Raw genomic sequence first — 27,306 nt, forward strand, 5'->3', positions numbered from 1 at the left:
TGGGGTCACCCATCCTGGAACCATACATGTCTGATCATTGTATGTTTACGAAGAAATTTTTAGATGATGACTTCATTTACATGTTACTGACACATTTACTGTTGGCCATGATGCTGGAAAAATTGAAAAGCTTAAAGGAGAGTTTTAAGTAAGTCTTTTGGCCGCTCGGGGCGCAAAAAGGAGTGCAACACGAGGACTTCCCAGGGGGTCACCCATCCTAGTACTACTCTCGCCCAAGCACGCTTAACTTCGGAGTTCTGATGGGATCCGGTGCTTTAGTGCTGGTATGATCGCACTCGTTTTGTGTGCGTCGTCCCTCGCCTTTGTGCACGTCGCGGACGGCGCATATCGACGACCGGAGCCCATTGCGCGCCCCGAAACCTCTCGAACGATCTCGGAATCGCCATCGTCGGATCTCTCCGATGCCCACGAGGCCGACCGCGTACCGGACACGGCAAGCGCGCGCCGAAACCATCGGGACTTTCTCGAACGAACTCGGAATCGCTATTGCGGCCCCATTCCGGAAAGCTCTCTCCGAGCCCCACGAGACTGACTGCGTAGCGGTCACGGCGAATTCCGAGGCCCAAAACCATCGCCTCGGAGGTCGACGGGAGAGGTTTTGGCCGCTCGGGGCGCAAAAAGGAGTGCAACACGAGGACTTCCCATGGGGTCACCCATCCTGGAACCATACATGTCTGATCATTGTATGTTTACGAAGAAATTTTTAGATGATGACTTCATTTACATGTTACTGACACATTTACTGTTGGCCATGATGCTGGAAAAATTGAAAAGCTTAAAGGAGAGTTTTAAGTAAGTCTTTTGGCCGCTCGGGGCGCAAAAAGGAGTGCAACACGAGGACTTCCCAGGGGGTCACCCATCCTAGTACTACTCTCGCCCAAGCACGCTTAACTTCGGAGTTCTGATGGGATCCGATGCTTTAGTGCTGGTATGATCGCACTCGTTTTGTGTGCGTCGTCCCTCGCCTTTGTGCACGTCGCGGACGGCGCATATCGACGACCGGAGCCCATTGCGCGCCCCGAAACCTCTCGAACGATCTCGGAATCGCCATCGTCGGATCTCTCCGATGCCCACGAGGCCGACCGCGTACCGGACACGGCAAGCGCGCGCCGAAACCATCGGGACTTTCTCGAACGAACTCGGAATCGCTATTGCGGCCCCATTCCGGAAAGCTCTCTCCGAGCCCCACGAGACTGACTGCGTAGCGGTCACGGCGAATTCCGAGGCCCAAAACCATCGCCTCGGAGGTCGACGGGAGAGGTTTTGGCCGCTCGGGGCGCAAAAAGGAGTGCAACACGAGGACTTCCCATGGGGTCACCCATCCTGGAACCATACATGTCTGATCATTGTATGTTTACGAAGAAATTTTTAGATGATGACTTCATTTACATGTTACTGACACATTTACTGTTGGCCATGATGCTGGAAAAATTGAAAAGCTTAAAGGAGAGTTTTAAGTAAGTCTTTTGGCCGCTCGGGGCGCAAAAAGGAGTGCAACACGAGGACTTCCCAGGGGGTCACCCATCCTAGTACTACTCTCGCCCAAGCACGCTTAACTTCGGAGTTCTGATGGGATCCGGTGCTTTAGTGCTGGTATGATCGCACTCGTTTTGTGTGCGTCGTCCCTCGCCTTTGTGCACGTCGCGGACGGCGCATATCGACGACCGGAGCCCATTGCGCGCCCCGAAACCTCTCGAACGATCTCGGAATCGCCATCGTCGGATCTCTCCGATGCCCACGAGGCCGACCGCGTACCGGACACGGCAAGCGCGCGCCGAAACCATCGGGACTTTCTCGAACGAACTCGGAATCGCTATTGCGGCCCCATTCCGGAAAGCTCTCTCCGAGCCCCACGAGACTGACTGCGTAGCGGTCACGGCGAATTCCGAGGCCCAAAACCATCGCCTCGGAGGTCGACGGGAGAGGTTTTGGCCGCTCGGGGCGCAAAAAGGAGTGCAACACGAGGACTTCCCATGGGGTCACCCATCCTGGAACCATACATGTCTGATCATTGTATGTTTACGAAGAAATTTTTAGATGATGACTTCATTTACATGTTACTGACACATTTACTGTTGGCCATGATGCTGGAAAAATTGAAAAGCTTAAAGGAGAGTTTTAAGTAAGTCTTTTGGCCGCTCGGGGCGCAAAAAGGAGTGCAACACGAGGACTTCCCAGGGGGTCACCCATCCTAGTACTACTCTCGCCCAAGCACGCTTAACTTCGGAGTTCTGATGGGATCCGGTGCTTTAGTGCTGGTATGATCGCACTCGTTTTGTGTGCGTCGTCCCTCGCCTTTGTGCACGTCGCGGACGGCGCATATCGACGACCGGAGCCCATTGCGCGCCCCGAAACCTCTCGAACGATCTCGGAATCGCCATCGTCGGATCTCTCCGATGCCCACGAGGCCGACCGCGTACCGGACACGGCAAGCGCGCGCCGAAACCATCGGGACTTTCTCGAACGAACTCGGAATCGCTATTGCGGCCCCATTCCGGAAAGCTCTCTCCGAGCCCCACGAGACTGACTGCGTAGCGGTCACGGCGAATTCCGAGGCCCAAAACCATCGCCTCGGAGGTCGACGGGAGAGGTTTTGGCCGCTCGGGGCGCAAAAAGGAGTGCAACACGAGGACTTCCCATGGGGTCACCCATCCTGGAACCATACATGTCTGATCATTGTATGTTTACGAAGAAATTTTTAGATGATGACTTCATTTACATGTTACTGACACATTTACTGTTGGCCATGATGCTGGAAAAATTGAAAAGCTTAAAGGAGAGTTTTAAGTAAGTCTTTTGGCCGCTCGGGGCGCAAAAAGGAGTGCAACACGAGGACTTCCCAGGGGGTCACCCATCCTAGTACTACTCTCGCCCAAGCACGCTTAACTTCGGAGTTCTGATGGGATCCGGTGCTTTAGTGCTGGTATGATCGCACTCGTTTTGTGTGCGTCGTCCCTCGCCTTTGTGCACGTCGCGGACGGCGCATATCGACGACCGGAGCCCATTGCGCGCCCCGAAACCTCTCGAACGATCTCGGAATCGCCATCGTCGGATCTCTCCGATGCCCACGAGGCCGACCGCGTACCGGACACAGGCAAGCGCGCGCCGAAACCATCGGGACTTTCTCGAACGAACTCGGAATCGCTATTGCGGCCCCATTCCGGAAAGCTCTCTCCGAGCCCCACGAGACTGACTGCGTAGCGGTCACGGCGAATTCCGAGGCCCAAAACCATCGCCTCGGAGGTCGACGGGAGAGGTTTTGGCCGCTCGGGGCGCAAAAAGGAGTGCAACACGAGGACTTCCCATGGGGTCACCCATCCTGGAACCATACATGTCTGATCATTGTATGTTTACGAAGAAATTTTTAGATGATGACTTCATTTACATGTTACTGACACATTTACTGTTGGCCATGATGCTGGAAAAATTGAAAAGCTTAAAGGAGAGTTTAAGTAAGTCTTTTGGCCGCTCGGGCGCAAAAAGGAGTGCAACACGAGGACTTCCCAGGGGGTCACCCATCCTGTACTACTCTCGCCAAGCACGCTTAACTTCGGAGTTCTGATGGATCCGGTGCTTTAGAGCTGGTATGATCGCACTCGTTTTGTGTGCGTCGTCCCTCGCCTTTGTGCACGTCGCGGACGGCGCATATCGACGACCGGAGCCCATTGCGCGCCCCGAAACCTCTCGAACGATCTCGGAATCGCCATCGTCGGATCTCTCCGATGCCCACGAGGCCGACCGCGTACCGGACACGGCAAGCGCGCGCCGAAACCATCGGGACTTTCTCGAACGAACTCGGAATCGCTATTGCGGCCCCATTCCGGAAAGCTCTCTCCGAGCCCCACGAGACTGACTGCGTAGCGGTCACGGCGAATTCCGAGGCCCAAAACCATCGCCTCGGAGGTCGACGGGAGAGGTTTTGGCCGCTCGGGCGCAAAAAGGAGTGCAACACGAGGACTTCCCATGGGGTCACCCATCCTGGAACCATACATGTCTGATCATTGTATGTTTACGAAGAAATTTTAGATGATGACTTCATTTACATGTTACTGACACATTTACTGTTGGCCATGATGCTGGAAAAATTGAAAAGCTTAAAGGAGAGTTTTAAGTAAGTCTTTTGGCCGCTCGGGGCGCAAAAAGGAGTGCAACACGAGGACTTCCCAGGGGGTCACCCATCCTAGTACTACTCTCGCCCAAGCACGCTTAACTTCGGAGTTCTGATGGGATCCGGTGCTTTAGTGCTGGTATGATCGCACTCGTTTTGTGTGCGTCGTCCCTCGCCTTTGTGCACGTCGCGGACGGCGCATATCGACGACCGGAGCCCATTGCGCGCCCCGAAACCTCTCGAACGATCTCGGAATCGCCATCGTCGGATCTCTCCGATGCCCACGAGGCCGACCGCGTACCGGACACGGCAAGCGCGCGCCGAAACCATCGGGACTTTCTCGAACGAACTCGGAATCGCTATTGCGGCCCCATTCCGGAAAGCTCTCTCCGAGCCCCACGAGACTGACTGCGTAGCGGTCACGGCGAATTCCGAGGCCCAAAACCATCGCCTCGGAGGTCGACGGGAGAGGTTTTGGCCGCTCGGGGCGCAAAAAGGAGTGCAACACGAGGACTTCCCATGGGGTCACCCATCCTGGAACCATACATGTCTGATCATTGTATGTTTACGAAGAAATTTTTAGATGATGACTTCATTTACATGTTACTGACACATTTACTGTTGGCCATGATGCTGGAAAAATTGAAAAGCTTAAAGGAGAGTTTTAAGTAAGTCTTTTGGCCGCTCGGGGCGCAAAAAGGAGTGCAACACGAGGACTTCCCAGGGGGTCACCCATCCTAGTACTACTCTCGCCCAAGCACGCTTAACTTCGGAGTTCTGATGGGATCCGGTGCTTTAGTGCTGGTATGATCGCACTCGTTTTGTGTGCGTCGTCCCTCGCCTTTGTGCACGTCGCGGACGGCGCATATCGACGACCGGAGCCCATTGCGCGCCCCGAAACCTCTCGAACGATCTCGGAATCGCCATCGTCGGATCTCTCCGATGCCCACGAGGCCGACCGCGTACCGGACACGGCAAGCGCGCGCCGAAACCATCGGGACTTTCTCGAACGAACTCGGAATCGCTATTGCGGCCCCATTCCGGAAAGCTCTCTCCGAGCCCCACGAGACTGACTGCGTAGCGGTCACGGCGAATTCCGAGGCCCAAAACCATCGCCTCGGAGGTCGACGGGAGAGGTTTTGGCCGCTCGGGGCGCAAAAAGGAGTGCAACACGAGGACTTCCCATGGGGTCACCCATCCTGGAACCATACATGTCTGATCATTGTATGTTTACGAAGAAATTTTTAGATGATGACTTCATTTACATGTTACTGACACATTTACTGTTGGCCATGATGCTGGAAAAATTGAAAAGCTTAAAGGAGAGTTTTAAGTAAGTCTTTTGGCCGCTCGGGGCGCAAAAAGGAGTGCAACACGAGGACTTCCCAGGGGGTCACCCATCCTAGTACTACTCTCGCCCAAGCACGCTTAACTTCGGAGTTCTGATGGGATCCGGTGCTTTAGTGCTGGTATGATCGCACTCGTTTTGTGTGCGTCGTCCCTCGCCTTTGTGCACGTCGCGGACGGCGCATATCGACGACCGGAGCCCATTGCGCGCCCCGAAACCTCTCGAACGATCTCGGAATCGCCATCGTCGGATCTCTCCGATGCCCACGAGGCCGACCGCGTACCGGACACGGCAAGCGCGCGCCGAAACCATCGGGACTTTCTCGAACGAACTCGGAATCGCTATTGCGGCCCCATTCCGGAAAGCTCTCTCCGAGCCCCACGAGACTGACTGCGTAGCGGTCACGGCGAATTCCGAGGCCCAAAACCATCGCCTCGGAGGTCGACGGGAGAGGTTTTGGCCGCTCGGGGCGCAAAAAGGAGTGCAACACGAGGACTTCCCATGGGGTCACCCATCCTGGAACCATACATGTCTGATCATTGTATGTTTACGAAGAAATTTTTAGATGATGACTTCATTTACATGTTACTGACACATTTACTGTTGGCCATGATGCTGGAAAAATTGAAAAGCTTAAAGGAGAGTTTTAAGTAAGTCTTTTGGCCGCTCGGGGCGCAAAAAGGAGTGCAACACGAGGACTTCCCAGGGGGTCACCCATCCTAGTACTACTCTCGCCCAAGCACGCTTAACTTCGGAGTTCTGATGGGATCCGGTGCTTTAGTGCTGGTATGATCGCACTCGTTTTGTGTGCGTCGTCCCTCGCCTTTGTGCACGTCGCGGACGGCGCATATCGACGACCGGAGCCCATTGCGCGCCCCGAAACCTCTCGAACGATCTCGGAATCGCCATCGTCGGATCTCTCCGATGCCCACGAGGCCGACCGCGTACCGGACACGGCAAGCGCGCGCCGAAACCATCGGGACTTTCTCGAACGAACTCGGAATCGCTATTGCGGCCCCATTCCGGAAAGCTCTCTCCGAGCCCCACGAGACTGACTGCGTAGCGGTCACGGCGAATTCCGAGGCCCAAAACCATCGCCTCGGAGGTCGACGGGAGAGGTTTTGGCCGCTCGGGGCGCAAAAAGGAGTGCAACACGAGGACTTCCCATGGGGTCACCCATCCTGGAACCATACATGTCTGATCATTGTATGTTTACGAAGAAATTTTTAGATGATGACTTCATTTACATGTTACTGACACATTTACTGTTGGCCATGATGCTGGAAAAATTGAAAAGCTTAAAGGAGAGTTTTAAGTAAGTCTTTTGGCCGCTCGGGGCGCAAAAAGGAGTGCAACACGAGGACTTCCCAGGGGGTCACCCATCCTAGTACTACTCTCGCCCAAGCACGCTTAACTTCGGAGTTCTGATGGGATCCGGTGCTTTAGTGCTGGTATGATCGCACTCGTTTTGTGTGCGTCGTCCCTCGCCTTTGTGCACGTCGCGGACGGCGCATATCGACGACCGGAGCCCATTGCGCGCCCCGAAACCTCTCGAACGATCTCGGAATCGCCATCGTCGGATCTCTCCGATGCCCACGAGGCCGACCGCGTACCGGACACGGCAAGCGCGCGCCGAAACCATCGGGACTTTCTCGAACGAACTCGGAATCGCTATTGCGGCCCCATTCCGGAAAGCTCTCTCCGAGCCCCACGAGACTGACTGCGTAGCGGTCACGGCGAATTCCGAGGCCCAAAACCATCGCCTCGGAGGTCGACGGGAGAGGTTTTGGCCGCTCGGGGCGCAAAAAGGAGTGCAACACGAGGACTTCCCATGGGGTCACCCATCCTGGAACCATACATGTCTGATCATTGTATGTTTACGAAGAAATTTTTAGATGATGACTTCATTTACATGTTACTGACACATTTACTGTTGGCCATGATGCTGGAAAAATTGAAAAGCTTAAAGGAGAGTTTTAAGTAAGTCTTTTGGCCGCTCGGGGCGCAAAAAGGAGTGCAACACGAGGACTTCCCAGGGGGTCACCCATCCTAGTACTACTCTCGCCCAAGCACGCTTAACTTCGGAGTTCTGATGGGATCCGGTGCTTTAGTGCTGGTATGATCGCACTCGTTTTGTGTGCGTCGTCCCTCGCCTTTGTGCACGTCGCGGACGGCGCATATCGACGACCGGAGCCCATTGCGCGCCCCGAAACCTCTCGAACGATCTCGGAATCGCCATCGTCGGATCTCTCCGATGCCCACGAGGCCGACCGCGTACCGGACACGGCAAGCGCGCGCCGAAACCATCGGGACTTTCTCGAACGAACTCGGAATCGCTATTGCGGCCCCATTCCGGAAAGCTCTCTCCGAGCCCCACGAGACTGACTGCGTAGCGGTCACGGCGAATTCCGAGGCCCAAAACCATCGCCTCGGAGGTCGACGGGAGAGGTTTTGGCCGCTCGGGGCGCAAAAAGGAGTGCAACACGAGGACTTCCCATGGGGTCACCCATCCTGGAACCATACATGTCTGATCATTGTATGTTTACGAAGAAATTTTTAGATGATGACTTCATTTACATGTTACTGACACATTTACTGTTGGCCATGATGCTGGAAAAATTGAAAAGCTTAAAGGAGAGTTTTAAGTAAGTCTTTTGGCCGCTCGGGGCGCAAAAAGGAGTGCAACACGAGGACTTCCCAGGGGGTCACCCATCCTAGTACTACTCTCGCCCAAGCACGCTTAACTTCGGAGTTCTGATGGGATCCGGTGCTTTAGTGCTGGTATGATCGCACTCGTTTTGTGTGCGTCGTCCCTCGCCTTTGTGCACGTCGCGGACGGCGCATATCGACGACCGGAGCCCATTGCGCGCCCCGAAACCTCTCGAACGATCTCGGAATCGCCATCGTCGGATCTCTCCGATGCCCACGAGGCCGACCGCGTACCGGACACGGCAAGCGCGCGCCGAAACCATCGGGACTTTCTCGAACGAACTCGGAATCGCTATTGCGGCCCCATTCCGGAAAGCTCTCTCCGAGCCCCACGAGACTGACTGCGTAGCGGTCACGGCGAATTCCGAGGCCCAAAACCATCGCCTCGGAGGTCGACGGGAGAGGTTTTGGCCGCTCGGGGCGCAAAAAGGAGTGCAACACGAGGACTTCCCATGGGGTCACCCATCCTGGAACCATACATGTCTGATCATTGTATGTTTACGAAGAAATTTTTAGATGATGACTTCATTTACATGTTACTGACACATTTACTGTTGGCCATGATGCTGGAAAAATTGAAAAGCTTAAAGGAGAGTTTTAAGTAAGTCTTTTGGCCGCTCGGGGCGCAAAAAGGAGTGCAACACGAGGACTTCCCAGGGGGTCACCCATCCTAGTACTACTCTCGCCCAAGCACGCTTAACTTCGGAGTTCTGATGGGATCCGGTGCTTTAGTGCTGGTATGATCGCACTCGTTTTGTGTGCGTCGTCCCTCGCCTTTGTGCACGTCGCGGACGGCGCATATCGACGACCGGAGCCCATTGCGCGCCCCGAAACCTCTCGAACGATCTCGGAATCGCCATCGTCGGATCTCTCCGATGCCCACGAGGCCGACCGCGTACCGGACACGGCAAGCGCGCGCCGAAACCATCGGGACTTTCTCGAACGAACTCGGAATCGCTATTGCGGCCCCATTCCGGAAAGCTCTCTCCGAGCCCCACGAGACTGACTGCGTAGCGGTCACGGCGAATTCCGAGGCCCAAAACCATCGCCTCGGAGGTCGACGGGAGAGGTTTTGGCCGCTCGGGGCGCAAAAAGGAGTGCAACACGAGGACTTCCCATGGGGTCACCCATCCTGGAACCATACATGTCTGATCATTGTATGTTTACGAAGAAATTTTTAGATGATGACTTCATTTACATGTTACTGACACATTTACTGTTGGCCATGATGCTGGAAAAATTGAAAAGCTTAAAGGAGAGTTTTAAGTAAGTCTTTTGGCCGCTCGGGGCGCAAAAAGGAGTGCAACACGAGGACTTCCCAGGGGGTCACCCATCCTAGTACTACTCTCGCCCAAGCACGCTTAACTTCGGAGTTCTGATGGGATCCGGTGCTTTAGTGCTGGTATGATCGCACTCGTTTTGTGTGCGTCGTCCCTCGCCTTTGTGCACGTCGCGGACGGCGCATATCGACGACCGGAGCCCATTGCGCGCCCCGAAACCTCTCGAACGATCTCGGAATCGCCATCGTCGGATCTCTCCGATGCCCACGAGGCCGACCGCGTACCGGACACGGCAAGCGCAGCGCCGAAACCATCGGGACTTTCTCGAACGAACTCGGAATCGCTATTGCGGCCCCATTCCGGAAAGCTCTCTCCGAGCCCCACGAGACTGACTGCGTAGCGGTCACGGCGAATTCCGAGGCCCAAAACCATCGCCTCGGAGGTCGACGGGAGAGGTTTTGGCCGCTCGGGGCGCAAAAAGGAGTGCAACACGAGGACTTCCCATGGGGTCACCCATCCTGGAACCATACATGTCTGATCATTGTATGTTTACGAAGAAATTTTTAGATGATGACTTCATTTACATGTTACTGACACATTTACTGTTGGCCATGATGCTGGAAAAATTGAAAAGCTTAAAGGAGAGTTTTAAGTAAGTCTTTTGGCCGCTCGGGGCGCAAAAAGGAGTGCAACACGAGGACTTCCCAGGGGGTCACCCATCCTAGTACTACTCTCGCCCAAGCACGCTTAACTTCGGAGTTCTGATGGGATCCGGTGCTTTAGTGCTGGTATGATCGCACTCGTTTTGTGTGCGTCGTCCCTCGCCTTTGTGCACGTCGCGGACGGCGCATATCGACGACCGGAGCCCATTGCGCGCCCCGAAACCTCTCGAACGATCTCGGAATCGCCATCGTCGGATCTCTCCGATGCCCACGAGGCCGACCGCGTACCGGACACGGCAAGCGCGCGCCGAAACCATCGGGACTTTCTCGAACGAACTCGGAATCGCTATTGCGGCCCCATTCCGGAAAGCTCTCTCCGAGCCCCACGAGACTGACTGCGTAGCGGTCACGGCGAATTCCGAGGCCCAAAACCATCGCCTCGGAGGTCGACGGGAGAGGTTTTGGCCGCTCGGGGCGCAAAAAGGAGTGCAACACGAGGACTTCCCATGGGGTCACCCATCCTGGAACCATACATGTCTGATCATTGTATGTTTACGAAGAAATTTTTAGATGATGACTTCATTTACATGTTACTGACACATTTACTGTTGGCCATGATGCTGGAAAAATTGAAAAGCTTAAAGGAGAGTTTTAAGTAAGTCTTTTGGCCGCTCGGGGCGCAAAAAGGAGTGCAACACGAGGACTTCCCAGGGGGTCACCCATCCTAGTACTACTCTCGCCCAAGCACGCTTAACTTCGGAGTTCTGATGGGATCCGGTGCTTTAGTGCTGGTATGATCGCACTCGTTTTGTGTGCGTCGTCCCTCGCCTTTGTGCACGTCGCGGACGGCGCATATCGACGACCGGAGCCCATTGCGCGCCCCGAAACCTCTCGAACGATCTCGGAATCGCCATCGTCGGATCTCTCCGATGCCCACGAGGCCGACCGCGTACCGGACACGGCAAGCGCGCGCCGAAACCATCGGGACTTTCTCGAACGAACTCGGAATCGCTATTGCGGCCCCATTCCGGAAAGCTCTCTCCGAGCCCCACGAGACTGACTGCGTAGCGGTCACGGCGAATTCCGAGGCCCAAAACCATCGCCTCGGAGGTCGACGGGAGAGGTTTTGGCCGCTCGGGGCGCAAAAAGGAGTGCAACACGAGGACTTCCCATGGGGTCACCCATCCTGGAACCATACATGTCTGATCATTGTATGTTTACGAAGAAATTTTTAGATGATGACTTCATTTACATGTTACTGACACATTTACTGTTGGCCATGATGCTGGAAAAATTGAAAAGCTTAAAGGAGAGTTTTAAGTAAGTCTTTTGGCCGCTCGGGGCGCAAAAAGGAGTGCAACACGAGGACTTCCCAGGGGGTCACCCATCCTAGTACTACTCTCGCCCAAGCACGCTTAACTTCGGAGTTCTGATGGGATCCGGTGCTTTAGTGCTGGTATGATCGCACTCGTTTTGTGTGCGTCGTCCCTCGCCTTTGTGCACGTCGCGGACGGCGCATATCGACGACCGGAGCCCATTGCGCGCCCCGAAACCTCTCGAACGATCTCGGAATCGCCATCGTCGGATCTCTCCGATGCCCACGAGGCCGACCGCGTACCGGACACGGCAAGCGCGCGCCGAAACCATCGGGACTTTCTCGAACGAACTCGGAATCGCTATTGCGGCCCCATTCCGGAAAGCTCTCTCCGAGCCCCACGAGACTGACTGCGTAGCGGTCACGGCGAATTCCGAGGCCCAAAACCATCGCCTCGGAGGTCGACGGGAGAGGTTTTGGCCGCTCGGGGCGCAAAAAGGAGTGCAACACGAGGACTTCCCATGGGGTCACCCATCCTGGAACCATACATGTCTGATCATTGTATGTTTACGAAGAAATTTTTAGATGATGACTTCATTTACATGTTACTGACACATTTACTGTTGGCCATGATGCTGGAAAAATTGAAAAGCTTAAAGGAGAGTTTTAAGTAAGTCTTTTGGCCGCTCGGGGCGCAAAAAGGAGTGCAACACGAGGACTTCCCAGGGGGTCACCCATCCTAGTACTACTCTCGCCCAAGCACGCTTAACTTCGGAGTTCTGATGGGATCCGGTGCTTTAGTGCTGGTATGATCGCACTCGTTTTGTGTGCGTCGTCCCTCGCCTTTGTGCACGTCGCGGACGGCGCATATCGACGACCGGAGCCCATTGCGCGCCCCGAAACCTCTCGAACGATCTCGGAATCGCCATCGTCGGATCTCTCCGATGCCCACGAGGCCGACCGCGTACCGGACACGGCAAGCGCGCGCCGAAACCATCGGGACTTTCTCGAACGAACTCGGAATCGCTATTGCGGCCCCATTCCGGAAAGCTCTCTCCGAGCCCCACGAGACTGACTGCGTAGCGGTCACGGCGAATTCCGAGGCCCAAAACCATCGCCTCGGAGGTCGACGGGAGAGGTTTTGGCCGCTCGGGGCGCAAAAAGGAGTGCAACACGAGGACTTCCCATGGGGTCACCCATCCTGGAACCATACATGTCTGATCATTGTATGTTTACGAAGAAATTTTTAGATGATGACTTCATTTACATGTTACTGACACATTTACTGTTGGCCATGATGCTGGAAAAATTGAAAAGCTTAAAGGAGAGTTTTAAGTAAGTCTTTTGGCCGCTCGGGGCGCAAAAAGGAGTGCAACACGAGGACTTCCCAGGGGGTCACCCATCCTAGTACTACTCTCGCCCAAGCACGCTTAACTTCGGAGTTCTGATGGGATCCGGTGCTTTAGTGCTGGTATGATCGCACTCGTTTTGTGTGCGTCGTCCCTCGCCTTTGTGCACGTCGCGGACGGCGCATATCGACGACCGGAGCCCATTGCGCGCCCCGAAACCTCTCGAACGATCTCGGAATCGCCATCGTCGGATCTCTCCGATGCCCACGAGGCCGACCGCGTACCGGACACGGCAAGCGCGCGCCGAAACCATCGGGACTTTCTCGAACGAACTCGGAATCGCTATTGCGGCCCCATTCCGGAAAGCTCTCTCCGAGCCCCACGAGACTGACTGCGTAGCGGTCACGGCGAATTCCGAGGCCCAAAACCATCGCCTCGGAGGTCGACGGGAGAGGTTTTGGCCGCTCGGGGCGCAAAAAGGAGTGCAACACGAGGACTTCCCATGGGGTCACCCATCCTGGAACCATACATGTCTGATCATTGTATGTTTACGAAGAAATTTTTAGATGATGACTTCATTTACATGTTACTGACACATTTACTGTTGGCCATGATGCTGGAAAAATTGAAAAGCTTAAAGGAGAGTTTTAAGTAAGTCTTTTGGCCGCTCGGGGCGCAAAAAGGAGTGCAACACGAGGACTTCCCAGGGGGTCACCCATCCTAGTACTACTCTCGCCCAAGCACGCTTAACTTCGGAGTTCTGATGGGATCCGGTGCTTTAGTGCTGGTATGATCGCACTCGTTTTGTGTGCGTCGTCCCTCGCCTTTGTGCACGTCGCGGACGGCGCATATCGACGACCGGAGCCCATTGCGCGCCCCGAAACCTCTCGAACGATCTCGGAATCGCCATCGTCGGATCTCTCCGATGCCCACGAGGCCGACCGCGTACCGGACACGGCAAGCGCGCGCCGAAACCATCGGGACTTTCTCGAACGAACTCGGAATCGCTATTGCGGCCCCATTCCGGAAAGCTCTCTCCGAGCCCCACGAGACTGACTGCGTAGCGGTCACGGCGAATTCCGAGGCCCAAAACCATCGCCTCGGAGGTCGACGGGAGAGGTTTTGGCCGCTCGGGGCGCAAAAAGGAGTGCAACACGAGGACTTCCCATGGGGTCACCCATCCTGGAACCATACATGTCTGATCATTGTATGTTTACGAAGAAATTTTTAGATGATGACTTCATTTACATGTTACTGACACATTTACTGTTGGCCATGATGCTGGAAAAATTGAAAAGCTTAAAGGAGAGTTTTAAGTAAGTCTTTTGGCCGCTCGGGGCGCAAAAAGGAGTGCAACACGAGGACTTCCCAGGGGGTCACCCATCCTAGTACTACTCTCGCCCAAGCACGCTTAACTTCGGAGTTCTGATGGGATCCGGTGCTTTAGTGCTGGTATGATCGCACTCGTTTTGTGTGCGTCGTCCCTCGCCTTTGTGCACGTCGCGGACGGCGCATATCGACGACCGGAGCCCATTGCGCGCCCCGAAACCTCTCGAACGATCTCGGAATCGCCATCGTCGGATCTCTCCGATGCCCACGAGGCCGACCGCGTACCGGACACGGCAAGCGCGCGCCGAAACCATCGGGACTTTCTCGAACGAACTCGGAATCGCTATTGCGGCCCCATTCCGGAAAGCTCTCTCCGAGCCCCACGAGACTGACTGCGTAGCGGTCACGGCGAATTCCGAGGCCCAAAACCATCGCCTCGGAGGTCGACGGGAGAGGTTTTGGCCGCTCGGGGCGCAAAAAGGAGTGCAACACGAGGACTTCCCATGGGGTCACCCATCCTGGAACCATACATGTCTGATCATTGTATGTTTACGAAGAAATTTTTAGATGATGACTTCATTTACATGTTACTGACACATTTACTGTTGGCCATGATGCTGGAAAAATTGAAAAGCTTAAAGGAGAGTTTTAAGTAAGTCTTTTGGCCGCTCGGGGCGCAAAAAGGAGTGCAACACGAGGACTTCCCAGGGGGTCACCCATCCTAGTACTACTCTCGCCCAAGCACGCTTAACTTCGGAGTTCTGATGGGATCCGGTGCTTTAGTGCTGGTATGATCGCACTCGTTTTGTGTGCGTCGTCCCTCGCCTTTGTGCACGTCGCGGACGGCGCATATCGACGACCGGAGCCCATTGCGCGCCCCGAAACCTCTCGAACGATCTCGGAATCGCCATCGTCGGATCTCTCCGATGCCCACGAGGCCGACCGCGTACCGGACACGGCAAGCGCGCGCCGAAACCATCGGGACTTTCTCGAACGAACTCGGAATCGCTATTGCGGCCCCATTCCGGAAAGCTCTCTCCGAGCCCCACGAGACTGACTGCGTAGCGGTCACGGCGAATTCCGAGGCCCAAAACCATCGCCTCGGAGGTCGACGGGAGAGGTTTTGGCCGCTCGGGGCGCAAAAAGGAGTGCAACACGAGGACTTCCCATGGGGTCACCCATCCTGGAACCATACATGTCTGATCATTGTATGTTTACGAAGAAATTTTTAGATGATGACTTCATTTACATGTTACTGACACATTTACTGTTGGCCATGATGCTGGAAAAATTGAAAAGCTTAAAGGAGAGTTTTAAGTAAGTCTTTTGGCCGCTCGGGGCGCAAAAAGGAGTGCAACACGAGGACTTCCCAGGGGGTCACCCATCCTAGTACTACTCTCGCCCAAGCACGCTTAACTTCGGAGTTCTGATGGGATCCGGTGCTTTAGTGCTGGTATGATCGCACTCGTTTTGTGTGCGTCGTCCCTCGCCTTTGTGCACGTCGCGGACGGCGCATATCGACGACCGGAGCCCATTGCGCGCCCCGAAACCTCTCGAACGATCTCGGAATCGCCATCGTCGGATCTCTCCGATGCCCACGAGGCCGACCGCGTACCGGACACGGCAAGCGCGCGCCGAAACCATCGGGACTTTCTCGAACGAACTCGGAATCGCTATTGCGGCCCCATTCCGGAAAGCTCTCTCCGAGCCCCACGAGACTGACTGCGTAGCGGTCACGGCGAATTCCGAGGCCCAAAACCATCGCCTCGGAGGTCGACGGGAGAGGTTTTGGCCGCTCGGGGCGCAAAAAGGAGTGCAACACGAGGACTTCCCATGGGGTCACCCATCCTGGAACCATACATGTCTGATCATTGTATGTTTACGAAGAAATTTTTAGATGATGACTTCATTTACATGTTACTGACACATTTACTGTTGGCCATGATGCTGGAAAAATTGAAAAGCTTAAAGGAGAGTTTTAAGTAAGTCTTTTGGCCGCTCGGGGCGCAAAAAGGAGTGCAACACGAGGACTTCCCAGGGGGTCACCCATCCTAGTACTACTCTCGCCCAAGCACGCTTAACTTCGGAGTTCTGATGGGATCCGGTGCTTTAGTGCTGGTATGATCGCACTCGTTTTGTGTGCGTCGTCCCTCGCCTTTGTGCACGTCGCGGACGGCGCATATCGACGACCGGAGCCCATTGCGCGCCCCGAAACCTCTCGAACGATCTCGGAATCGCCATCGTCGGATCTCTCCGATGCCCACGAGGCCGACCGCGTACCGGCACGGCAAGCGCGCGCCGAAACCATCGGGACTTTCTCGAACGAACTCGGAATCGCTATTGCGGCCCCATTCCGGAAAGCTCTCTCCGAGCCCCACGAGACTGACTGCGTAGCGGTCACGGCGAATTCCGAGGCCCAAAACCATCGCCTCGGAGGTCGACGGGAGAGGTTTTGGCCGCTCGGGGCGCAAAAAGGAGTGCAACACGAGGACTTCCCATGGGGTCACCCATCCTGGAACCATACATGTCTGATCATTGTATGTTTACGAAGAAATTTTTAGATGATGACTTCATTTACATGTTACTGACACATTTACTGTTGGCCATGATGCTGGAAAAATTGAAAAGCTTAAAGGAGAGTTTTAAGTAAGTCTTTTGGCCGCTCGGGGCGCAAAAAGGAGTGCAACACGAGGACTTCCCATGGGGTCACCCATCCTAGTACTACTCTCGCCCAAGCACGCTTAACTTCGGAGTTCTGATGGGATCCGGTGCTTTAGTGCTGGTATGATCGCACTCGTTTTGTGTGCGTCGTCCCTCGCCTTTGTGCACGTCGCGGACGGCGCATATCGACGACCGGAGCCCATTGCGCGCCCCGAAACCTCTCGAACGATCTCGGAATCGCCATCGTCGGATCTCTCCGATGCCCACGAGGCCGACCGCGTACCGGACACGGCAAGCGCGCGCCGAAACCATCGGGACTTTCTCGAACGAACTCGGAATCGCTATTGCGGCCCCATTCCGGAAAGCTCTCTCCGAGCCCCACGAGACTGACTGCGTAGCGGTCACGGCGAATTCCGAGGCCCAAAACCATCGCCTCGGAGGTCGACGGGAGAGGTTTTGGCCGCTCGGGGCGCAAAAAGGAGTGCAACACGAGGACTTCCCATGGGGTCACCCATCCTGGAACCATACATGTCTGATCATTGTATGTTTACGAAGAAATTTTTAGATGATGACTTCATTTACATGTTACTGACACATTTACTGTTGGCCATGATGCTGGAAAAATTGAAAAGCTTAAAGGAGAGTTTTAAGTAAGTCTTTTGGCCGCTCGGGGCGCAAAAAGGAGTGCAACACGAGGACTTCCCAGGGGGTCACCCATCCTAGTACTACTCTCGCCCAAGCACGCTTAACTTCGGAGTTCTGATGGGATCCGGTGCTTTAGTGCTGGTATGATCGCACTCGTTTTGTGTGCGTCGTCCCTCGCCTTTGTGCACGTCGCGGACGGCGCATATCGACGACCGGAGCCCATTGCGCGCCCCGAAACCTCTCGAACGATCTCGGAATCGCCATCGTCGGATCTCTCCGATGCCCACGAGGCCGACCGCGTACCGGACACGGCAAGCGCGCGCCGAAACCATCGGGACTTTCTCGAACGAACTCGGAATCGCTATTGCGGCCCCATTCCGGAAAGCTCTCTCCGAGCCCCACGAGACTGACTGCGTAGCGGTCACGGCGAATTCCGAGGCCCAAAACCATCGCCTCGGAGGTCGACGGGAGAGGTTTTGGCCGCTCGGGGCGCAAAAAGGAGTGCAACACGAGGACTTCCCATGGGGTCACCCATCCTGGAACCATACATGTCTGATCATTGTATGTTTACGAAGAAATTTTTAGATGATGACTTCATTTACATGTTACTGACACATTTACTGTTGGCCATGATGCTGGAAAAATTGAAAAGCTTAAAGGAGAGTTTTAAGTAAGTCTTTTGGCCGCTCGGGGCGCAAAAAGGAGTGCAACACGAGGACTTCCCAGGGGGTCACCCATCCTAGTACTACTCTCGCCCAAGCACGCTTAACTTCGGAGTTCTGATGGGATCCGGTGCTTTAGTGCTGGTATGATCGCACTCGTTTTGTGTGCGTCGTCCCTCGCCTTTGTGCACGTCGCGGACGGCGCATATCGACGACCGGAGCCCATTGCGCGCCCCGAAACCTCTCGAACGATCTCGGAATCGCCATCGTCGGATCTCTCCGATGCCCACGAGGCCGACCGCGTACCGGACACGGCAAGCGCGCGCCGAAACCATCGGGACTTTCTCGAACGAACTCGGAATCGCTATTGCGGCCCCATTCCGGAAAGCTCTCTCCGAGCCCCACGAGACTGACTGCGTAGCGGTCACGGCGAATTCCGAGGCCCAAAACCATCGCCTCGGAGGTCGACGGGAGAGGTTTTGGCCGCTCGGGGCGCAAAAAGGAGTGCAACACGAGGACTTCCCATGGGGTCACCCATCCTGGAACCATACATGTCTGATCATTGTATGTTTACGAAGAAATTTTTAGATGATGACTTCATTTACATGTTACTGACACATTTACTGTTGGCCATGATGCTGGAAAAATTGAAAAGCTTAAAGGAGAGTTTTAAGTAAGTCTTTTGGCCGCTCGGGGCGCAAAAAGGAGTGCAACACGAGGACTTCCCAGGGGGTCACCCATCCTAGTACTACTCTCGCCCAAGCACGCTTAACTTCGGAGTTCTGATGGGATCCGGTGCTTTAGTGCTGGTATGATCGCACTCGTTTTGTGTGCGTCGTCCCTCGCCTTTGTGCACGTCGCGGACGGCGCATATCGACGACCGGAGCCCATTGCGCGCCCCGAAACCTCTCGAACGATCTCGGAATCGCCATCGTCGGATCTCTCCGATGCCCACGAGGCCGACCGCGTACCGGACACGGCAAGCGCGCGCCGAAACCATCGGGACTTTCTCGAACGAACTCGGAATCGCTATTGCGGCCCCATTCCGGAAAGCTCTCTCCGAGCCCCACGAGACTGACTGCGTAGCGGTCACGGCGAATTCCGAGGCCCAAAACCATCGCCTCGGAGGTCGACGGGAGAGGTTTTGGCCGCTCGGGGCGCAAAAAGGAGTGCAACACGAGGACTTCCCATGGGGTCACCCATCCTGGAACCATACATGTCTGATCATTGTATGTTTACGAAGAAATTTTTAGATGATGACTTCATTTACATGTTACTGACACATTTACTGTTGGCCATGATGCTGGAAAAATTGAAAAGCTTAAAGGAGAGTTTTAAGTAAGTCTTTTGGCCGCTCGGGGCGCAAAAAGGAGTGCAACACGAGGACTTCCCAGGGGGTCACCCATCCTAGTACTACTCTCGCCCAAGCACGCTTAACTTCGGAGTTCTGATGGGATCCGGTGCTTTAGTGCTGGTATGATCGCACTCGTTTTGTGTGCGTCGTCCCTCGCCTTTGTGCACGTCGCGGACGGCGCATATCGACGACCGGAGCCCATTGCGCGCCCCGAAACCTCTCGAACGATCTCGGAATCGCCATCGTCGGATCTCTCCGATGCCCACGAGGCCGACCGCGTACCGGACACGGCAAGCGCGCGCCGAAACCATCGGGACTTTCTCGAACGAACTCGGAATCGCTATTGCGGCCCCATTCCGGAAAGCTCTCTCCGAGCCCCACGAGACTGACTGCGTAGCGGTCACGGCGAATTCCGAGGCCCAAAACCATCGCCTCGGAGGTCGACGGGAGAGGTTTTGGCCGCTCGGGGCGCAAAAAGGAGTGCAACACGAGGACTTCCCATGGGGTCACCCATCCTGGAACCATACATGTCTGATCATTGTATGTTTACGAAGAAATTTTTAGATGATGACTTCATTTACATGTTACTGACACATTTACTGTTGGCCATGATGCTGGAAAAATTGAAAAGCTTAAAGGAGAGTTTTAAGTAAGTCTTTTGGCCGCTCGGGGCGCAAAAAGGAGTGCAACACGAGGACTTCCCAGGGGGTCACCCATCCTAGTACTACTCTCGCCCAAGCACGCTTAACTTCGGAGTTCTGATGGGATCCGGTGCTTTAGTGCTGGTATGATCGCACTCGTTTTGTGTGCGTCGTCCCTCGCCTTTGTGCACGTCGCGGACGGCGCATATCGACGACCGGAGCCCATTGCGTGCCCCGAAACCTCTCGAACGATCTCGGAATCGCCATCGTCGGATCTCTCCGATGCCCACGAGGCCGACCGCGTACCGGACACGGCAAGCGCGCGCCGAAACCATCGGGACTTTCTCGAACGAACTCGGAATCGCTATTGCGGCCCCATTCCGGAAAGCTCTCTCCGAGCCCCACGAGACTGACTGCGTAGCGGTCACGGCGAATTCCGAGGCCCAAAACCATCGCCTCGGAGGTCGACGGGAGAGGTTTTGGCCGCTCGGGGCGCAAAAAGGAGTGCAACACGAGGACTTCCCATGGGGTCACCCATCCTGGAACCATACATGTCTGATCATTGTATGTTTACGAAGAAATTTTTAGATGATGACTTCATTTACATGTTACTGACACATTTACTGTTGGCCATGATGCTGGAAAAATTGAAAAGCTTAAAGGAGAGTTTTAAGTAAGTCTTTTGGCCGCTCGGGGCGCAAAAAGGAGTGCAACACGAGGACTTCCCAGGGGGTCACCCATCCTAGTACTACTCTCGCCCAAGCACGCTTAACTTCGGAGTTCTGATGGGATCCGGTGCTTTAGTGCTGGTATGATCGCACTCGTTTTGTGTGCGTCGTCCCTCGCCTTTGTGCACGTCGCGGACGGCGCATATCGACGACCGGAGCCCATTGCGCGCCCCGAAACCTCTCGAACGATCTCGGAATCGCCATCGTCGGATCTCTCCGATGCCCACGAGGCCGACCGCGTACCGGACACGGCAAGCGCGCGCCGAAACCATCGGGACTTTCTCGAACGAACTCGGAATCGCTATTGCGGCCCCATTCCGGAAAGCTCTCTCCGAGCCCCACGAGACTGACTGCGTAGCGGTCACGGCGAATTCCGAGGCCCAAAACCATCGCCTCGGAGGTCGACGGGAGAGGTTTTGGCCGCTCGGGGCGCAAAAAGGAGTGCAACACGAGGACTTCCCATGGGGTCACCCATCCTGGAACCATACATGTCTGATCATTGTATGTTTACGAAGAAATTTTTAGATGATGACTTCATTTACATGTTACTGACACATTTACTGTTGGCCATGATGCTGGAAAAATTGAAAAGCTTAAAGGAGAGTTTTAAGTAAGTCTTTTGGCCGCTCGGGGCGCAAAAAGGAGTGCAACACGAGGACTTCCCAGGGGGTCACCCATCCTAGTACTACTCTCGCCCAAGCACGCTTAACTTCGGAGTTCTGATGGGATCCGGTGCTTTAGTGCTGGTATGATCGCACTCGTTTTGTGTGCGTCGTCCCTCGCCTTTGTGCACGTCGCGGACGGCGCATATCGACGACCGGAGCCCATTGCGCGCCCCGAAACCTCTCGAACGATCTCGGAATCGCCATCGTCGGATCTCTCCGATGCCCACGAGGCCGACCGCGTACCGGACACGGCAAGCGCGCGCCGAAACCATCGGGACTTTCTCGAACGAACTCGGAATCGCTATTGCGGCCCCATTCCGGAAAGCTCTCTCCGAGCCCCACGAGACTGACTGCGTAGCGGTCACGGCGAATTCCGAGGCCCAAAACCATCGCCTCGGAGGTCGACGGGAGAGGTTTTGGCCGCTCGGGGCGCAAAAAGGAGTGCAACACGAGGACTTCCCATGGGGTCACCCATCCTGGAACCATACATGTCTGATCATTGTATGTTTACGAAGAAATTTTTAGATGATGACTTCATTTACATGTTACTGACACATTTACTGTTGGCCATGATGCTGGAAAAATTGAAAAGCTTAAAGGAGAGTTTTAAGTAAGTCTTTTGGCCGCTCGGGGCGCAAAAAGGAGTGCAACACGAGGACTTCCCAGGGGGTCACCCATCCTAGTACTACTCTCGCCCAAGCACGCTTAACTTCGGAGTTCTGATGGGATCCGGTGCTTTAGTGCTGGTATGATCGCACTCGTTTTGTGTGCGTCGTCCCTCGCCTTTGTGCACGTCGCGGACGGCGCATATCGACGACCGGAGCCCATTGCGCGCCCCGAAACCTCTCGAACGATCTCGGAATCGCCATCGTCGGATCTCTCCGATGCCCACGAGGCCGACCGCGTACCGGACACGGCAAGCGCGCGCCGAAACCATCGGGACTTTCTCGAACGAACTCGGAATCGCTATTGCGGCCCCATTCCGGAAAGCTCTCTCCGAGCCCCACGAGACTGACTGCGTAGCGGTCACGGCGAATTCCGAGGCCCAAAACCATCGCCTCGGAGGTCGACGGGAGAGGTTTTGGCCGCTCGGGGCGCAAAAAGGAGTGCAACACGAGGACTTCCCATGGGGTCACCCATCCTGGAACCATACATGTCTGATCATTGTATGTTTACGAAGAAATTTTTAGATGATGACTTCATTTACATGTTACTGACACATTTACTGTTGGCCATGATGCTGGAAAAATTGAAAAGCTTAAAGGAGAGTTTTAAGTAAGTCTTTTGGCCGCTCGGGGCGCAAAAAGGAGTGCAACACGAGGACTTCCCAGGGGGTCACCCATCCTAGTACTACTCTCGCCCAAGCACGCTTAACTTCGGAGTTCTGATGGGATCCGGTGCTTTAGTGCTGGTATGATCGCACTCGTTTTGTGTGCGTCGTCCCTCGCCTTTGTGCACGTCGCGGACGGCGCATATCGACGACCGGAGCCCATTGCGCGCCCCGAAACCTCTCGAACGATCTCGGAATCGCCATCGTCGGATCTCTCCGATGCCCACGAGGCCGACCGCGTACCGGACACGGCAAGCGCGCGCCGAAACCATCGGGACTTTCTCGAACGAACTCGGAATCGCTATTGCGGCCCCATTCCGGAAAGCTCTCTCCGAGCCCCACGAGACTGACTGCGTAGCGGTCACGGCGAATTCCGAGGCCCAAAACCATCGCCTCGGAGGTCGACGGGAGAGGTTTTGGCCGCTCGGGGCGCAAAAAGGAGTGCAACACGAGGACTTCCCATGGGGTCACCCATCCTGGAACCATACATGTCTGATCATTGTATGTTTACGAAGAAATTTTTAGATGATGACTTCATTTACATGTTACTGACACATTTACTGTTGGCCATGATGCTGGAAAAATTGAAAAGCTTAAAGGAGAGTTTTAAGTAAGTCTTTTGGCCGCTCGGGGCGCAAAAAGGAGTGCAACACGAGGACTTCCCAGGGGGTCACCCATCCTAGTACTACTCTCGCCCAAGCACGCTTAACTTCGGAGTTCTGATGGGATCCGGTGCTTTAGTGCTGGTATGATCGCACTCGTTTTGTGTGCGTCGTCCCTCGCCTTTGTGCACGTCGCGGACGGCGCATATCGACGACCGGAGCCCATTGCGCGCCCCGAAACCTCTCGAACGATCTCGGAATCGCCATCGTCGGATCTCTCCGATGCCCACGAGGCCGACCGCGTACCGGACACGGCAAGCGCGCGCCGAAACCATCGGGACTTTCTCGAACGAACTCGGAATCGCTATTGCGGCCCCATTCCGGAAAGCTCTCTCCGAGCCCCACGAGACTGACTGCGTAGCGGTCACGGCGAATTCCGAGGCCCAAAACCATCGCCTCGGAGGTCGACGGGAGAGGTTTTGGCCGCTCGGGGCGCAAAAAGGAGTGCAACACGAGGACTTCCCATGGGGTCACCCATCCTGGAACCATACATGTCTGATCATTGTATGTTTACGAAGAAATTTTTAGATGATGACTTCATTTACATGTTACTGACACATTTACTGTTGGCCATGATGCTGGAAAAATTGAAAAGCTTAAAGGAGAGTTTTAAGTAAGTCTTTTGGCCGCTCGGGGCGCAAAAAGGAGTGCAACACGAGGACTTCCCAGGGGGTCACCCATCCTAGTACTACTCTCGCCCAAGCACGCTTAACTTCGGAGTTCTGATGGGATCCGGTGCTTTAGTGCTGGTATGATCGCACTCGTTTTGTGTGCGTCGTCCCTCGCCTTTGTGCACGTCGCGGACGGCGCATATCGACGACCGGAGCCCATTGCGCGCCCCGAAACCTCTCGAACGATCTCGGAATCGCCATCGTCGGATCTCTCCGATGCCCACGAGGCCGACCGCGTACCGGACACGGCAAGCGCGCGCCGAAACCATCGGGACTTTCTCGAACGAACTCGGAATCGCTATTGCGGCCCCATTCCGGAAAGCTCTCTCCGAGCCCCACGAGACTGACTGCGTAGCGGTCACGGCGAATTCCGAGGCCCAAAACCATCGCCTCGGAGGTCGACGGGAGAGGTTTTGGCCGCTCGGGGCGCAAAAAGGAGTGCAACACGAGGACTTCCCATGGGGTCACCCATCCTGGAACCATACATGTCTGATCATTGTATGTTTACGAAGAAATTTTTAGATGATGACTTCATTTACATGTTACTGACACATTTACTGTTGGCCATGATGCTGGAAAAATTGAAAAGCTTAAAGGAGAGTTTTAAGTAAGTCTTTTGGCCGCTCGGGGCGCAAAAAGGAGTGCAACACGAGGACTTCCCAGGGGGTCACCCATCCTAGTACTACTCTCGCCCAAGCACGCTTAACTTCGGAGTTCTGATGGGATCCGGTGCTTTAGTGCTGGTATGATCGCACTCGTTTTGTGTGCGTCGTCCCTCGCCTTTGTGCACGTCGCGGACGGCGCATATCGACGACCGGAGCCCATTGCGCGCCCCGAAACCTCTCGAACGATCTCGGAATCGCCATCGTCGGATCTCTCCGATGCCCACGAGGCCGACCGCGTACCGGACACGGCAAGCGCGCGCCGAAACCATCGGGACTTTCTCGAACGAACTCGGAATCGCTATTGCGGCCCCATTCCGGAAAGCTCTCTCCGAGCCCCACGAGACTGACTGCGTAGCGGTCACGGCGAATTCCGAGGCCCAAAACCATCGCCTCGGAGGTCGACGGGAGAGGTTTTGGCCGCTCGGGGCGCAAAAAGGAGTGCAACACGAGGACTTCCCATGGGGTCACCCATCCTGGAACCATACATGTCTGATCATTGTATGTTTACGAAGAAATTTTTAGATGATGACTTCATTTACATGTTACTGACACATTTACTGTTGGCCATGATGCTGGAAAAATTGAAAAGCTTAAAGGAGAGTTTTAAGTAAGTCTTTTGGCCGCTCGGGGCGCAAAAAGGAGTGCAACACGAGGACTTCCCAGGGGGTCACCCATCCTAGTACTACTCTCGCCCAAGCACGCTTAACTTCGGAGTTCTGATGGGATCCGGTGCTTTAGTGCTGGTATGATCGCACTCGTTTTGTGTGCGTCGTCCCTCGCCTTTGTGCACGTCGCGGACGGCGCATATCGACGACCGGAGCCCATTGCGCGCCCCGAAACCTCTCGAACGATCTCGGAATCGCCATCGTCGGATCTCTCCGATGCCCACGAGGCCGACCGCGTACCGGACACGGCAAGCGCGCGCCGAAACCATCGGGACTTTCTCGAACGAACTCGGAATCGCTATTGCGGCCCCATTCCGGAAAGCTCTCTCCGAGCCCCACGAGACTGACTGCGTAGCGGTCACGGCGAATTCCGAGGCCCAAAACCATCGCCTCGGAGGTCGACGGGAGAGGTTTTGGCCGCTCGGGGCGCAAAAAGGAGTGCAACACGAGGACTTCCCATGGGGTCACCCATCCTGGAACCATACATGTCTGATCATTGTATGTTTACGAAGAAATTTTTAGATGATGACTTCATTTACATGTTACTGACACATTTACTGTTGGCCATGATGCTGGAAAAATTGAAAAGCTTAAAGGAGAGTTTTAAGTAAGTCTTTTGGCCGCTCGGGGCGCAAAAAGGAGTGCAACACGAGGACTTCCCAGGGGGTCACCCATCCTAGTACTACTCTCGCCCAAGCACGCTTAACTTCGGAGTTCTGATGGGATCCGGTGCTTTAGTGCTGGTATGATCGCACTCGTTTTGTGTGCGTCGTCCCTCGCCTTTGTGCACGTCGCGGACGGCGCATATCGACGACCGGAGCCCATTGCGCGCCCCGAAACCTCTCGAACGATCTCGGAATCGCCATCGTCGGATCTCTCCGATGCCCACGAGGCCGACCGCGTACCGGACACGGCAAGCGCGCGCCGAAACCATCGGGACTTTCTCGAACGAACTCGGAATCGCTATTGCGGCCCCATTCCGGAAAGCTCTCTCCGAGCCCCACGAGACTGACTGCGTAGCGGTCACGGCGAATTCCGAGGCCCAAAACCATCGCCTCGGAGGTCGACGGGAGAGGTTTTGGCCGCTCGGGGCGCAAAAAGGAGTGCAACACGAGGACTTCCCATGGGGTCACCCATCCTGGAACCATACATGTCTGATCATTGTATGTTTACGAAGAAATTTTTAGATGATGACTTCATTTACATGTTACTGACACATTTACTGTTGGCCATGATGCTGGAAAAATTGAAAAGCTTAAAGGAGAGTTTTAAGTAAGTCTTTTGGCCGCTCGGGGCGCAAAAAGGAGTGCAACACGAGGACTTCCCAGGGGGTCACCCATCCTAGTACTACTCTCGCCCAAGCACGCTTAACTTCGGAGTTCTGATGGGATCCGGTGCTTTAGTGCTGGTATGATCGCACTCGTTTTGTGTGCGTCGTCCCTCGCCTTTGTGCACGTCGCGGACGGCGCATATCGACGACCGGAGCCCATTGCGCGCCCCGAAACCTCTCGAACGATCTCGGAATCGCCATCGTCGGATCTCTCCGATGCCCACGAGGCCGACCGCGTACCGGACACGGCAAGCGCGCGCCGAAACCATCGGGACTTTCTCGAACGAACTCGGAATCGCTATTGCGGCCCCATTCCGGAAAGCTCTCTCCGAGCCCCACGAGACTGACTGCGTAGCGGTCACGGCGAATTCCGAGGCCCAAAACCATCGCCTCGGAGGTCGACGGGAGAGGTTTTGGCCGCTCGGGGCGCAAAAAGGAGTGCAACACGAGGACTTCCCATGGGGTCACCCATCCTGGAACCATACATGTCTGATCATTGTATGTTT

The 27,306-nt window shown here is 55.2% G+C and overlaps 40 non-coding genes and 1 pseudogene across 40 annotated transcripts; all 41 read right to left on the minus strand.

The window, feature by feature from the left end:
• Nucleotides 1-179: 179 nt before the first annotated feature.
• Nucleotides 180-298, minus strand: LOC135657372 (5S ribosomal RNA). The gene has a single exon (XR_010504792.1). It is a non-coding gene; the product is annotated as a 5S ribosomal RNA (ribosomal RNA).
• Nucleotides 299-844: 546 nt separating this feature from the next.
• LOC135657411 (5S ribosomal RNA) lies at nt 845-963 on the minus strand. Its single transcript, XR_010504830.1, has one exon. It is a non-coding gene; the product is annotated as a 5S ribosomal RNA (ribosomal RNA).
• Nucleotides 964-1,509: 546 nt separating this feature from the next.
• Nucleotides 1,510-1,628, minus strand: LOC135657384 (5S ribosomal RNA). The gene has a single exon (XR_010504803.1). It is a non-coding gene; the product is annotated as a 5S ribosomal RNA (ribosomal RNA).
• A 546-nt stretch (nt 1,629-2,174) lies between these two features.
• Nucleotides 2,175-2,293, minus strand: LOC135657395 (5S ribosomal RNA). Its single transcript, XR_010504814.1, has one exon. It is a non-coding gene; the product is annotated as a 5S ribosomal RNA (ribosomal RNA).
• A 546-nt stretch (nt 2,294-2,839) lies between these two features.
• Nucleotides 2,840-2,958, minus strand: LOC135657406 (5S ribosomal RNA). Its single transcript, XR_010504825.1, has one exon. It is a non-coding gene; the product is annotated as a 5S ribosomal RNA (ribosomal RNA).
• A 545-nt stretch (nt 2,959-3,503) lies between these two features.
• LOC135657412 (5S ribosomal RNA) lies at nt 3,504-3,619 on the minus strand (annotated as a pseudogene).
• A 544-nt stretch (nt 3,620-4,163) lies between these two features.
• LOC135657413 (5S ribosomal RNA) lies at nt 4,164-4,282 on the minus strand. The gene has a single exon (XR_010504831.1). It is a non-coding gene; the product is annotated as a 5S ribosomal RNA (ribosomal RNA).
• A 546-nt stretch (nt 4,283-4,828) lies between these two features.
• Nucleotides 4,829-4,947, minus strand: LOC135657373 (5S ribosomal RNA). Its single transcript, XR_010504793.1, has one exon. It is a non-coding gene; the product is annotated as a 5S ribosomal RNA (ribosomal RNA).
• A 546-nt stretch (nt 4,948-5,493) lies between these two features.
• On the minus strand, nt 5,494-5,612 carry LOC135657374 (5S ribosomal RNA). The gene has a single exon (XR_010504794.1). It is a non-coding gene; the product is annotated as a 5S ribosomal RNA (ribosomal RNA).
• Nucleotides 5,613-6,158: 546 nt separating this feature from the next.
• LOC135657376 (5S ribosomal RNA) lies at nt 6,159-6,277 on the minus strand. The gene has a single exon (XR_010504795.1). It is a non-coding gene; the product is annotated as a 5S ribosomal RNA (ribosomal RNA).
• A 546-nt stretch (nt 6,278-6,823) lies between these two features.
• Nucleotides 6,824-6,942, minus strand: LOC135657377 (5S ribosomal RNA). Its single transcript, XR_010504796.1, has one exon. It is a non-coding gene; the product is annotated as a 5S ribosomal RNA (ribosomal RNA).
• A 546-nt stretch (nt 6,943-7,488) lies between these two features.
• LOC135657378 (5S ribosomal RNA) lies at nt 7,489-7,607 on the minus strand. Its single transcript, XR_010504797.1, has one exon. It is a non-coding gene; the product is annotated as a 5S ribosomal RNA (ribosomal RNA).
• Nucleotides 7,608-8,153: 546 nt separating this feature from the next.
• LOC135657379 (5S ribosomal RNA) lies at nt 8,154-8,272 on the minus strand. Its single transcript, XR_010504798.1, has one exon. It is a non-coding gene; the product is annotated as a 5S ribosomal RNA (ribosomal RNA).
• A 546-nt stretch (nt 8,273-8,818) lies between these two features.
• Nucleotides 8,819-8,937, minus strand: LOC135657380 (5S ribosomal RNA). The gene has a single exon (XR_010504799.1). It is a non-coding gene; the product is annotated as a 5S ribosomal RNA (ribosomal RNA).
• Nucleotides 8,938-9,483: 546 nt separating this feature from the next.
• On the minus strand, nt 9,484-9,602 carry LOC135657381 (5S ribosomal RNA). Its single transcript, XR_010504800.1, has one exon. It is a non-coding gene; the product is annotated as a 5S ribosomal RNA (ribosomal RNA).
• Nucleotides 9,603-10,149: 547 nt separating this feature from the next.
• LOC135657382 (5S ribosomal RNA) lies at nt 10,150-10,268 on the minus strand. Its single transcript, XR_010504801.1, has one exon. It is a non-coding gene; the product is annotated as a 5S ribosomal RNA (ribosomal RNA).
• A 546-nt stretch (nt 10,269-10,814) lies between these two features.
• LOC135657383 (5S ribosomal RNA) lies at nt 10,815-10,933 on the minus strand. Its single transcript, XR_010504802.1, has one exon. It is a non-coding gene; the product is annotated as a 5S ribosomal RNA (ribosomal RNA).
• Nucleotides 10,934-11,479: 546 nt separating this feature from the next.
• On the minus strand, nt 11,480-11,598 carry LOC135657385 (5S ribosomal RNA). Its single transcript, XR_010504804.1, has one exon. It is a non-coding gene; the product is annotated as a 5S ribosomal RNA (ribosomal RNA).
• A 546-nt stretch (nt 11,599-12,144) lies between these two features.
• LOC135657386 (5S ribosomal RNA) lies at nt 12,145-12,263 on the minus strand. Its single transcript, XR_010504805.1, has one exon. It is a non-coding gene; the product is annotated as a 5S ribosomal RNA (ribosomal RNA).
• Nucleotides 12,264-12,809: 546 nt separating this feature from the next.
• LOC135657387 (5S ribosomal RNA) lies at nt 12,810-12,928 on the minus strand. Its single transcript, XR_010504806.1, has one exon. It is a non-coding gene; the product is annotated as a 5S ribosomal RNA (ribosomal RNA).
• A 546-nt stretch (nt 12,929-13,474) lies between these two features.
• Nucleotides 13,475-13,593, minus strand: LOC135657388 (5S ribosomal RNA). The gene has a single exon (XR_010504807.1). It is a non-coding gene; the product is annotated as a 5S ribosomal RNA (ribosomal RNA).
• A 546-nt stretch (nt 13,594-14,139) lies between these two features.
• On the minus strand, nt 14,140-14,258 carry LOC135657389 (5S ribosomal RNA). Its single transcript, XR_010504808.1, has one exon. It is a non-coding gene; the product is annotated as a 5S ribosomal RNA (ribosomal RNA).
• Nucleotides 14,259-14,804: 546 nt separating this feature from the next.
• LOC135657390 (5S ribosomal RNA) lies at nt 14,805-14,923 on the minus strand. The gene has a single exon (XR_010504809.1). It is a non-coding gene; the product is annotated as a 5S ribosomal RNA (ribosomal RNA).
• A 546-nt stretch (nt 14,924-15,469) lies between these two features.
• On the minus strand, nt 15,470-15,588 carry LOC135657391 (5S ribosomal RNA). Its single transcript, XR_010504810.1, has one exon. It is a non-coding gene; the product is annotated as a 5S ribosomal RNA (ribosomal RNA).
• A 546-nt stretch (nt 15,589-16,134) lies between these two features.
• Nucleotides 16,135-16,253, minus strand: LOC135657392 (5S ribosomal RNA). The gene has a single exon (XR_010504811.1). It is a non-coding gene; the product is annotated as a 5S ribosomal RNA (ribosomal RNA).
• A 545-nt stretch (nt 16,254-16,798) lies between these two features.
• LOC135657410 (5S ribosomal RNA) lies at nt 16,799-16,917 on the minus strand. Its single transcript, XR_010504829.1, has one exon. It is a non-coding gene; the product is annotated as a 5S ribosomal RNA (ribosomal RNA).
• Nucleotides 16,918-17,463: 546 nt separating this feature from the next.
• Nucleotides 17,464-17,582, minus strand: LOC135657393 (5S ribosomal RNA). The gene has a single exon (XR_010504812.1). It is a non-coding gene; the product is annotated as a 5S ribosomal RNA (ribosomal RNA).
• A 546-nt stretch (nt 17,583-18,128) lies between these two features.
• LOC135657394 (5S ribosomal RNA) lies at nt 18,129-18,247 on the minus strand. The gene has a single exon (XR_010504813.1). It is a non-coding gene; the product is annotated as a 5S ribosomal RNA (ribosomal RNA).
• Nucleotides 18,248-18,793: 546 nt separating this feature from the next.
• Nucleotides 18,794-18,912, minus strand: LOC135657396 (5S ribosomal RNA). The gene has a single exon (XR_010504815.1). It is a non-coding gene; the product is annotated as a 5S ribosomal RNA (ribosomal RNA).
• Nucleotides 18,913-19,458: 546 nt separating this feature from the next.
• LOC135657397 (5S ribosomal RNA) lies at nt 19,459-19,577 on the minus strand. The gene has a single exon (XR_010504816.1). It is a non-coding gene; the product is annotated as a 5S ribosomal RNA (ribosomal RNA).
• Nucleotides 19,578-20,123: 546 nt separating this feature from the next.
• Nucleotides 20,124-20,242, minus strand: LOC135657398 (5S ribosomal RNA). Its single transcript, XR_010504817.1, has one exon. It is a non-coding gene; the product is annotated as a 5S ribosomal RNA (ribosomal RNA).
• Nucleotides 20,243-20,788: 546 nt separating this feature from the next.
• On the minus strand, nt 20,789-20,907 carry LOC135657399 (5S ribosomal RNA). Its single transcript, XR_010504818.1, has one exon. It is a non-coding gene; the product is annotated as a 5S ribosomal RNA (ribosomal RNA).
• A 546-nt stretch (nt 20,908-21,453) lies between these two features.
• Nucleotides 21,454-21,572, minus strand: LOC135657400 (5S ribosomal RNA). The gene has a single exon (XR_010504819.1). It is a non-coding gene; the product is annotated as a 5S ribosomal RNA (ribosomal RNA).
• Nucleotides 21,573-22,118: 546 nt separating this feature from the next.
• LOC135657401 (5S ribosomal RNA) lies at nt 22,119-22,237 on the minus strand. Its single transcript, XR_010504820.1, has one exon. It is a non-coding gene; the product is annotated as a 5S ribosomal RNA (ribosomal RNA).
• A 546-nt stretch (nt 22,238-22,783) lies between these two features.
• LOC135657402 (5S ribosomal RNA) lies at nt 22,784-22,902 on the minus strand. Its single transcript, XR_010504821.1, has one exon. It is a non-coding gene; the product is annotated as a 5S ribosomal RNA (ribosomal RNA).
• A 546-nt stretch (nt 22,903-23,448) lies between these two features.
• LOC135657403 (5S ribosomal RNA) lies at nt 23,449-23,567 on the minus strand. The gene has a single exon (XR_010504822.1). It is a non-coding gene; the product is annotated as a 5S ribosomal RNA (ribosomal RNA).
• A 546-nt stretch (nt 23,568-24,113) lies between these two features.
• LOC135657404 (5S ribosomal RNA) lies at nt 24,114-24,232 on the minus strand. The gene has a single exon (XR_010504823.1). It is a non-coding gene; the product is annotated as a 5S ribosomal RNA (ribosomal RNA).
• A 546-nt stretch (nt 24,233-24,778) lies between these two features.
• Nucleotides 24,779-24,897, minus strand: LOC135657405 (5S ribosomal RNA). Its single transcript, XR_010504824.1, has one exon. It is a non-coding gene; the product is annotated as a 5S ribosomal RNA (ribosomal RNA).
• A 546-nt stretch (nt 24,898-25,443) lies between these two features.
• Nucleotides 25,444-25,562, minus strand: LOC135657407 (5S ribosomal RNA). The gene has a single exon (XR_010504826.1). It is a non-coding gene; the product is annotated as a 5S ribosomal RNA (ribosomal RNA).
• Nucleotides 25,563-26,108: 546 nt separating this feature from the next.
• Nucleotides 26,109-26,227, minus strand: LOC135657408 (5S ribosomal RNA). Its single transcript, XR_010504827.1, has one exon. It is a non-coding gene; the product is annotated as a 5S ribosomal RNA (ribosomal RNA).
• A 546-nt stretch (nt 26,228-26,773) lies between these two features.
• Nucleotides 26,774-26,892, minus strand: LOC135657409 (5S ribosomal RNA). The gene has a single exon (XR_010504828.1). It is a non-coding gene; the product is annotated as a 5S ribosomal RNA (ribosomal RNA).
• Nucleotides 26,893-27,306: the final 414 nt, after the last annotated feature.

This window comes from Musa acuminata, unplaced genomic scaffold (assembly GCF_036884655.1).
Source record: "Musa acuminata AAA Group cultivar baxijiao unplaced genomic scaffold, Cavendish_Baxijiao_AAA HiC_scaffold_253, whole genome shotgun sequence".
Classification (NCBI taxonomy): Eukaryota; Viridiplantae; Streptophyta; class Magnoliopsida; order Zingiberales; family Musaceae; genus Musa; species Musa acuminata.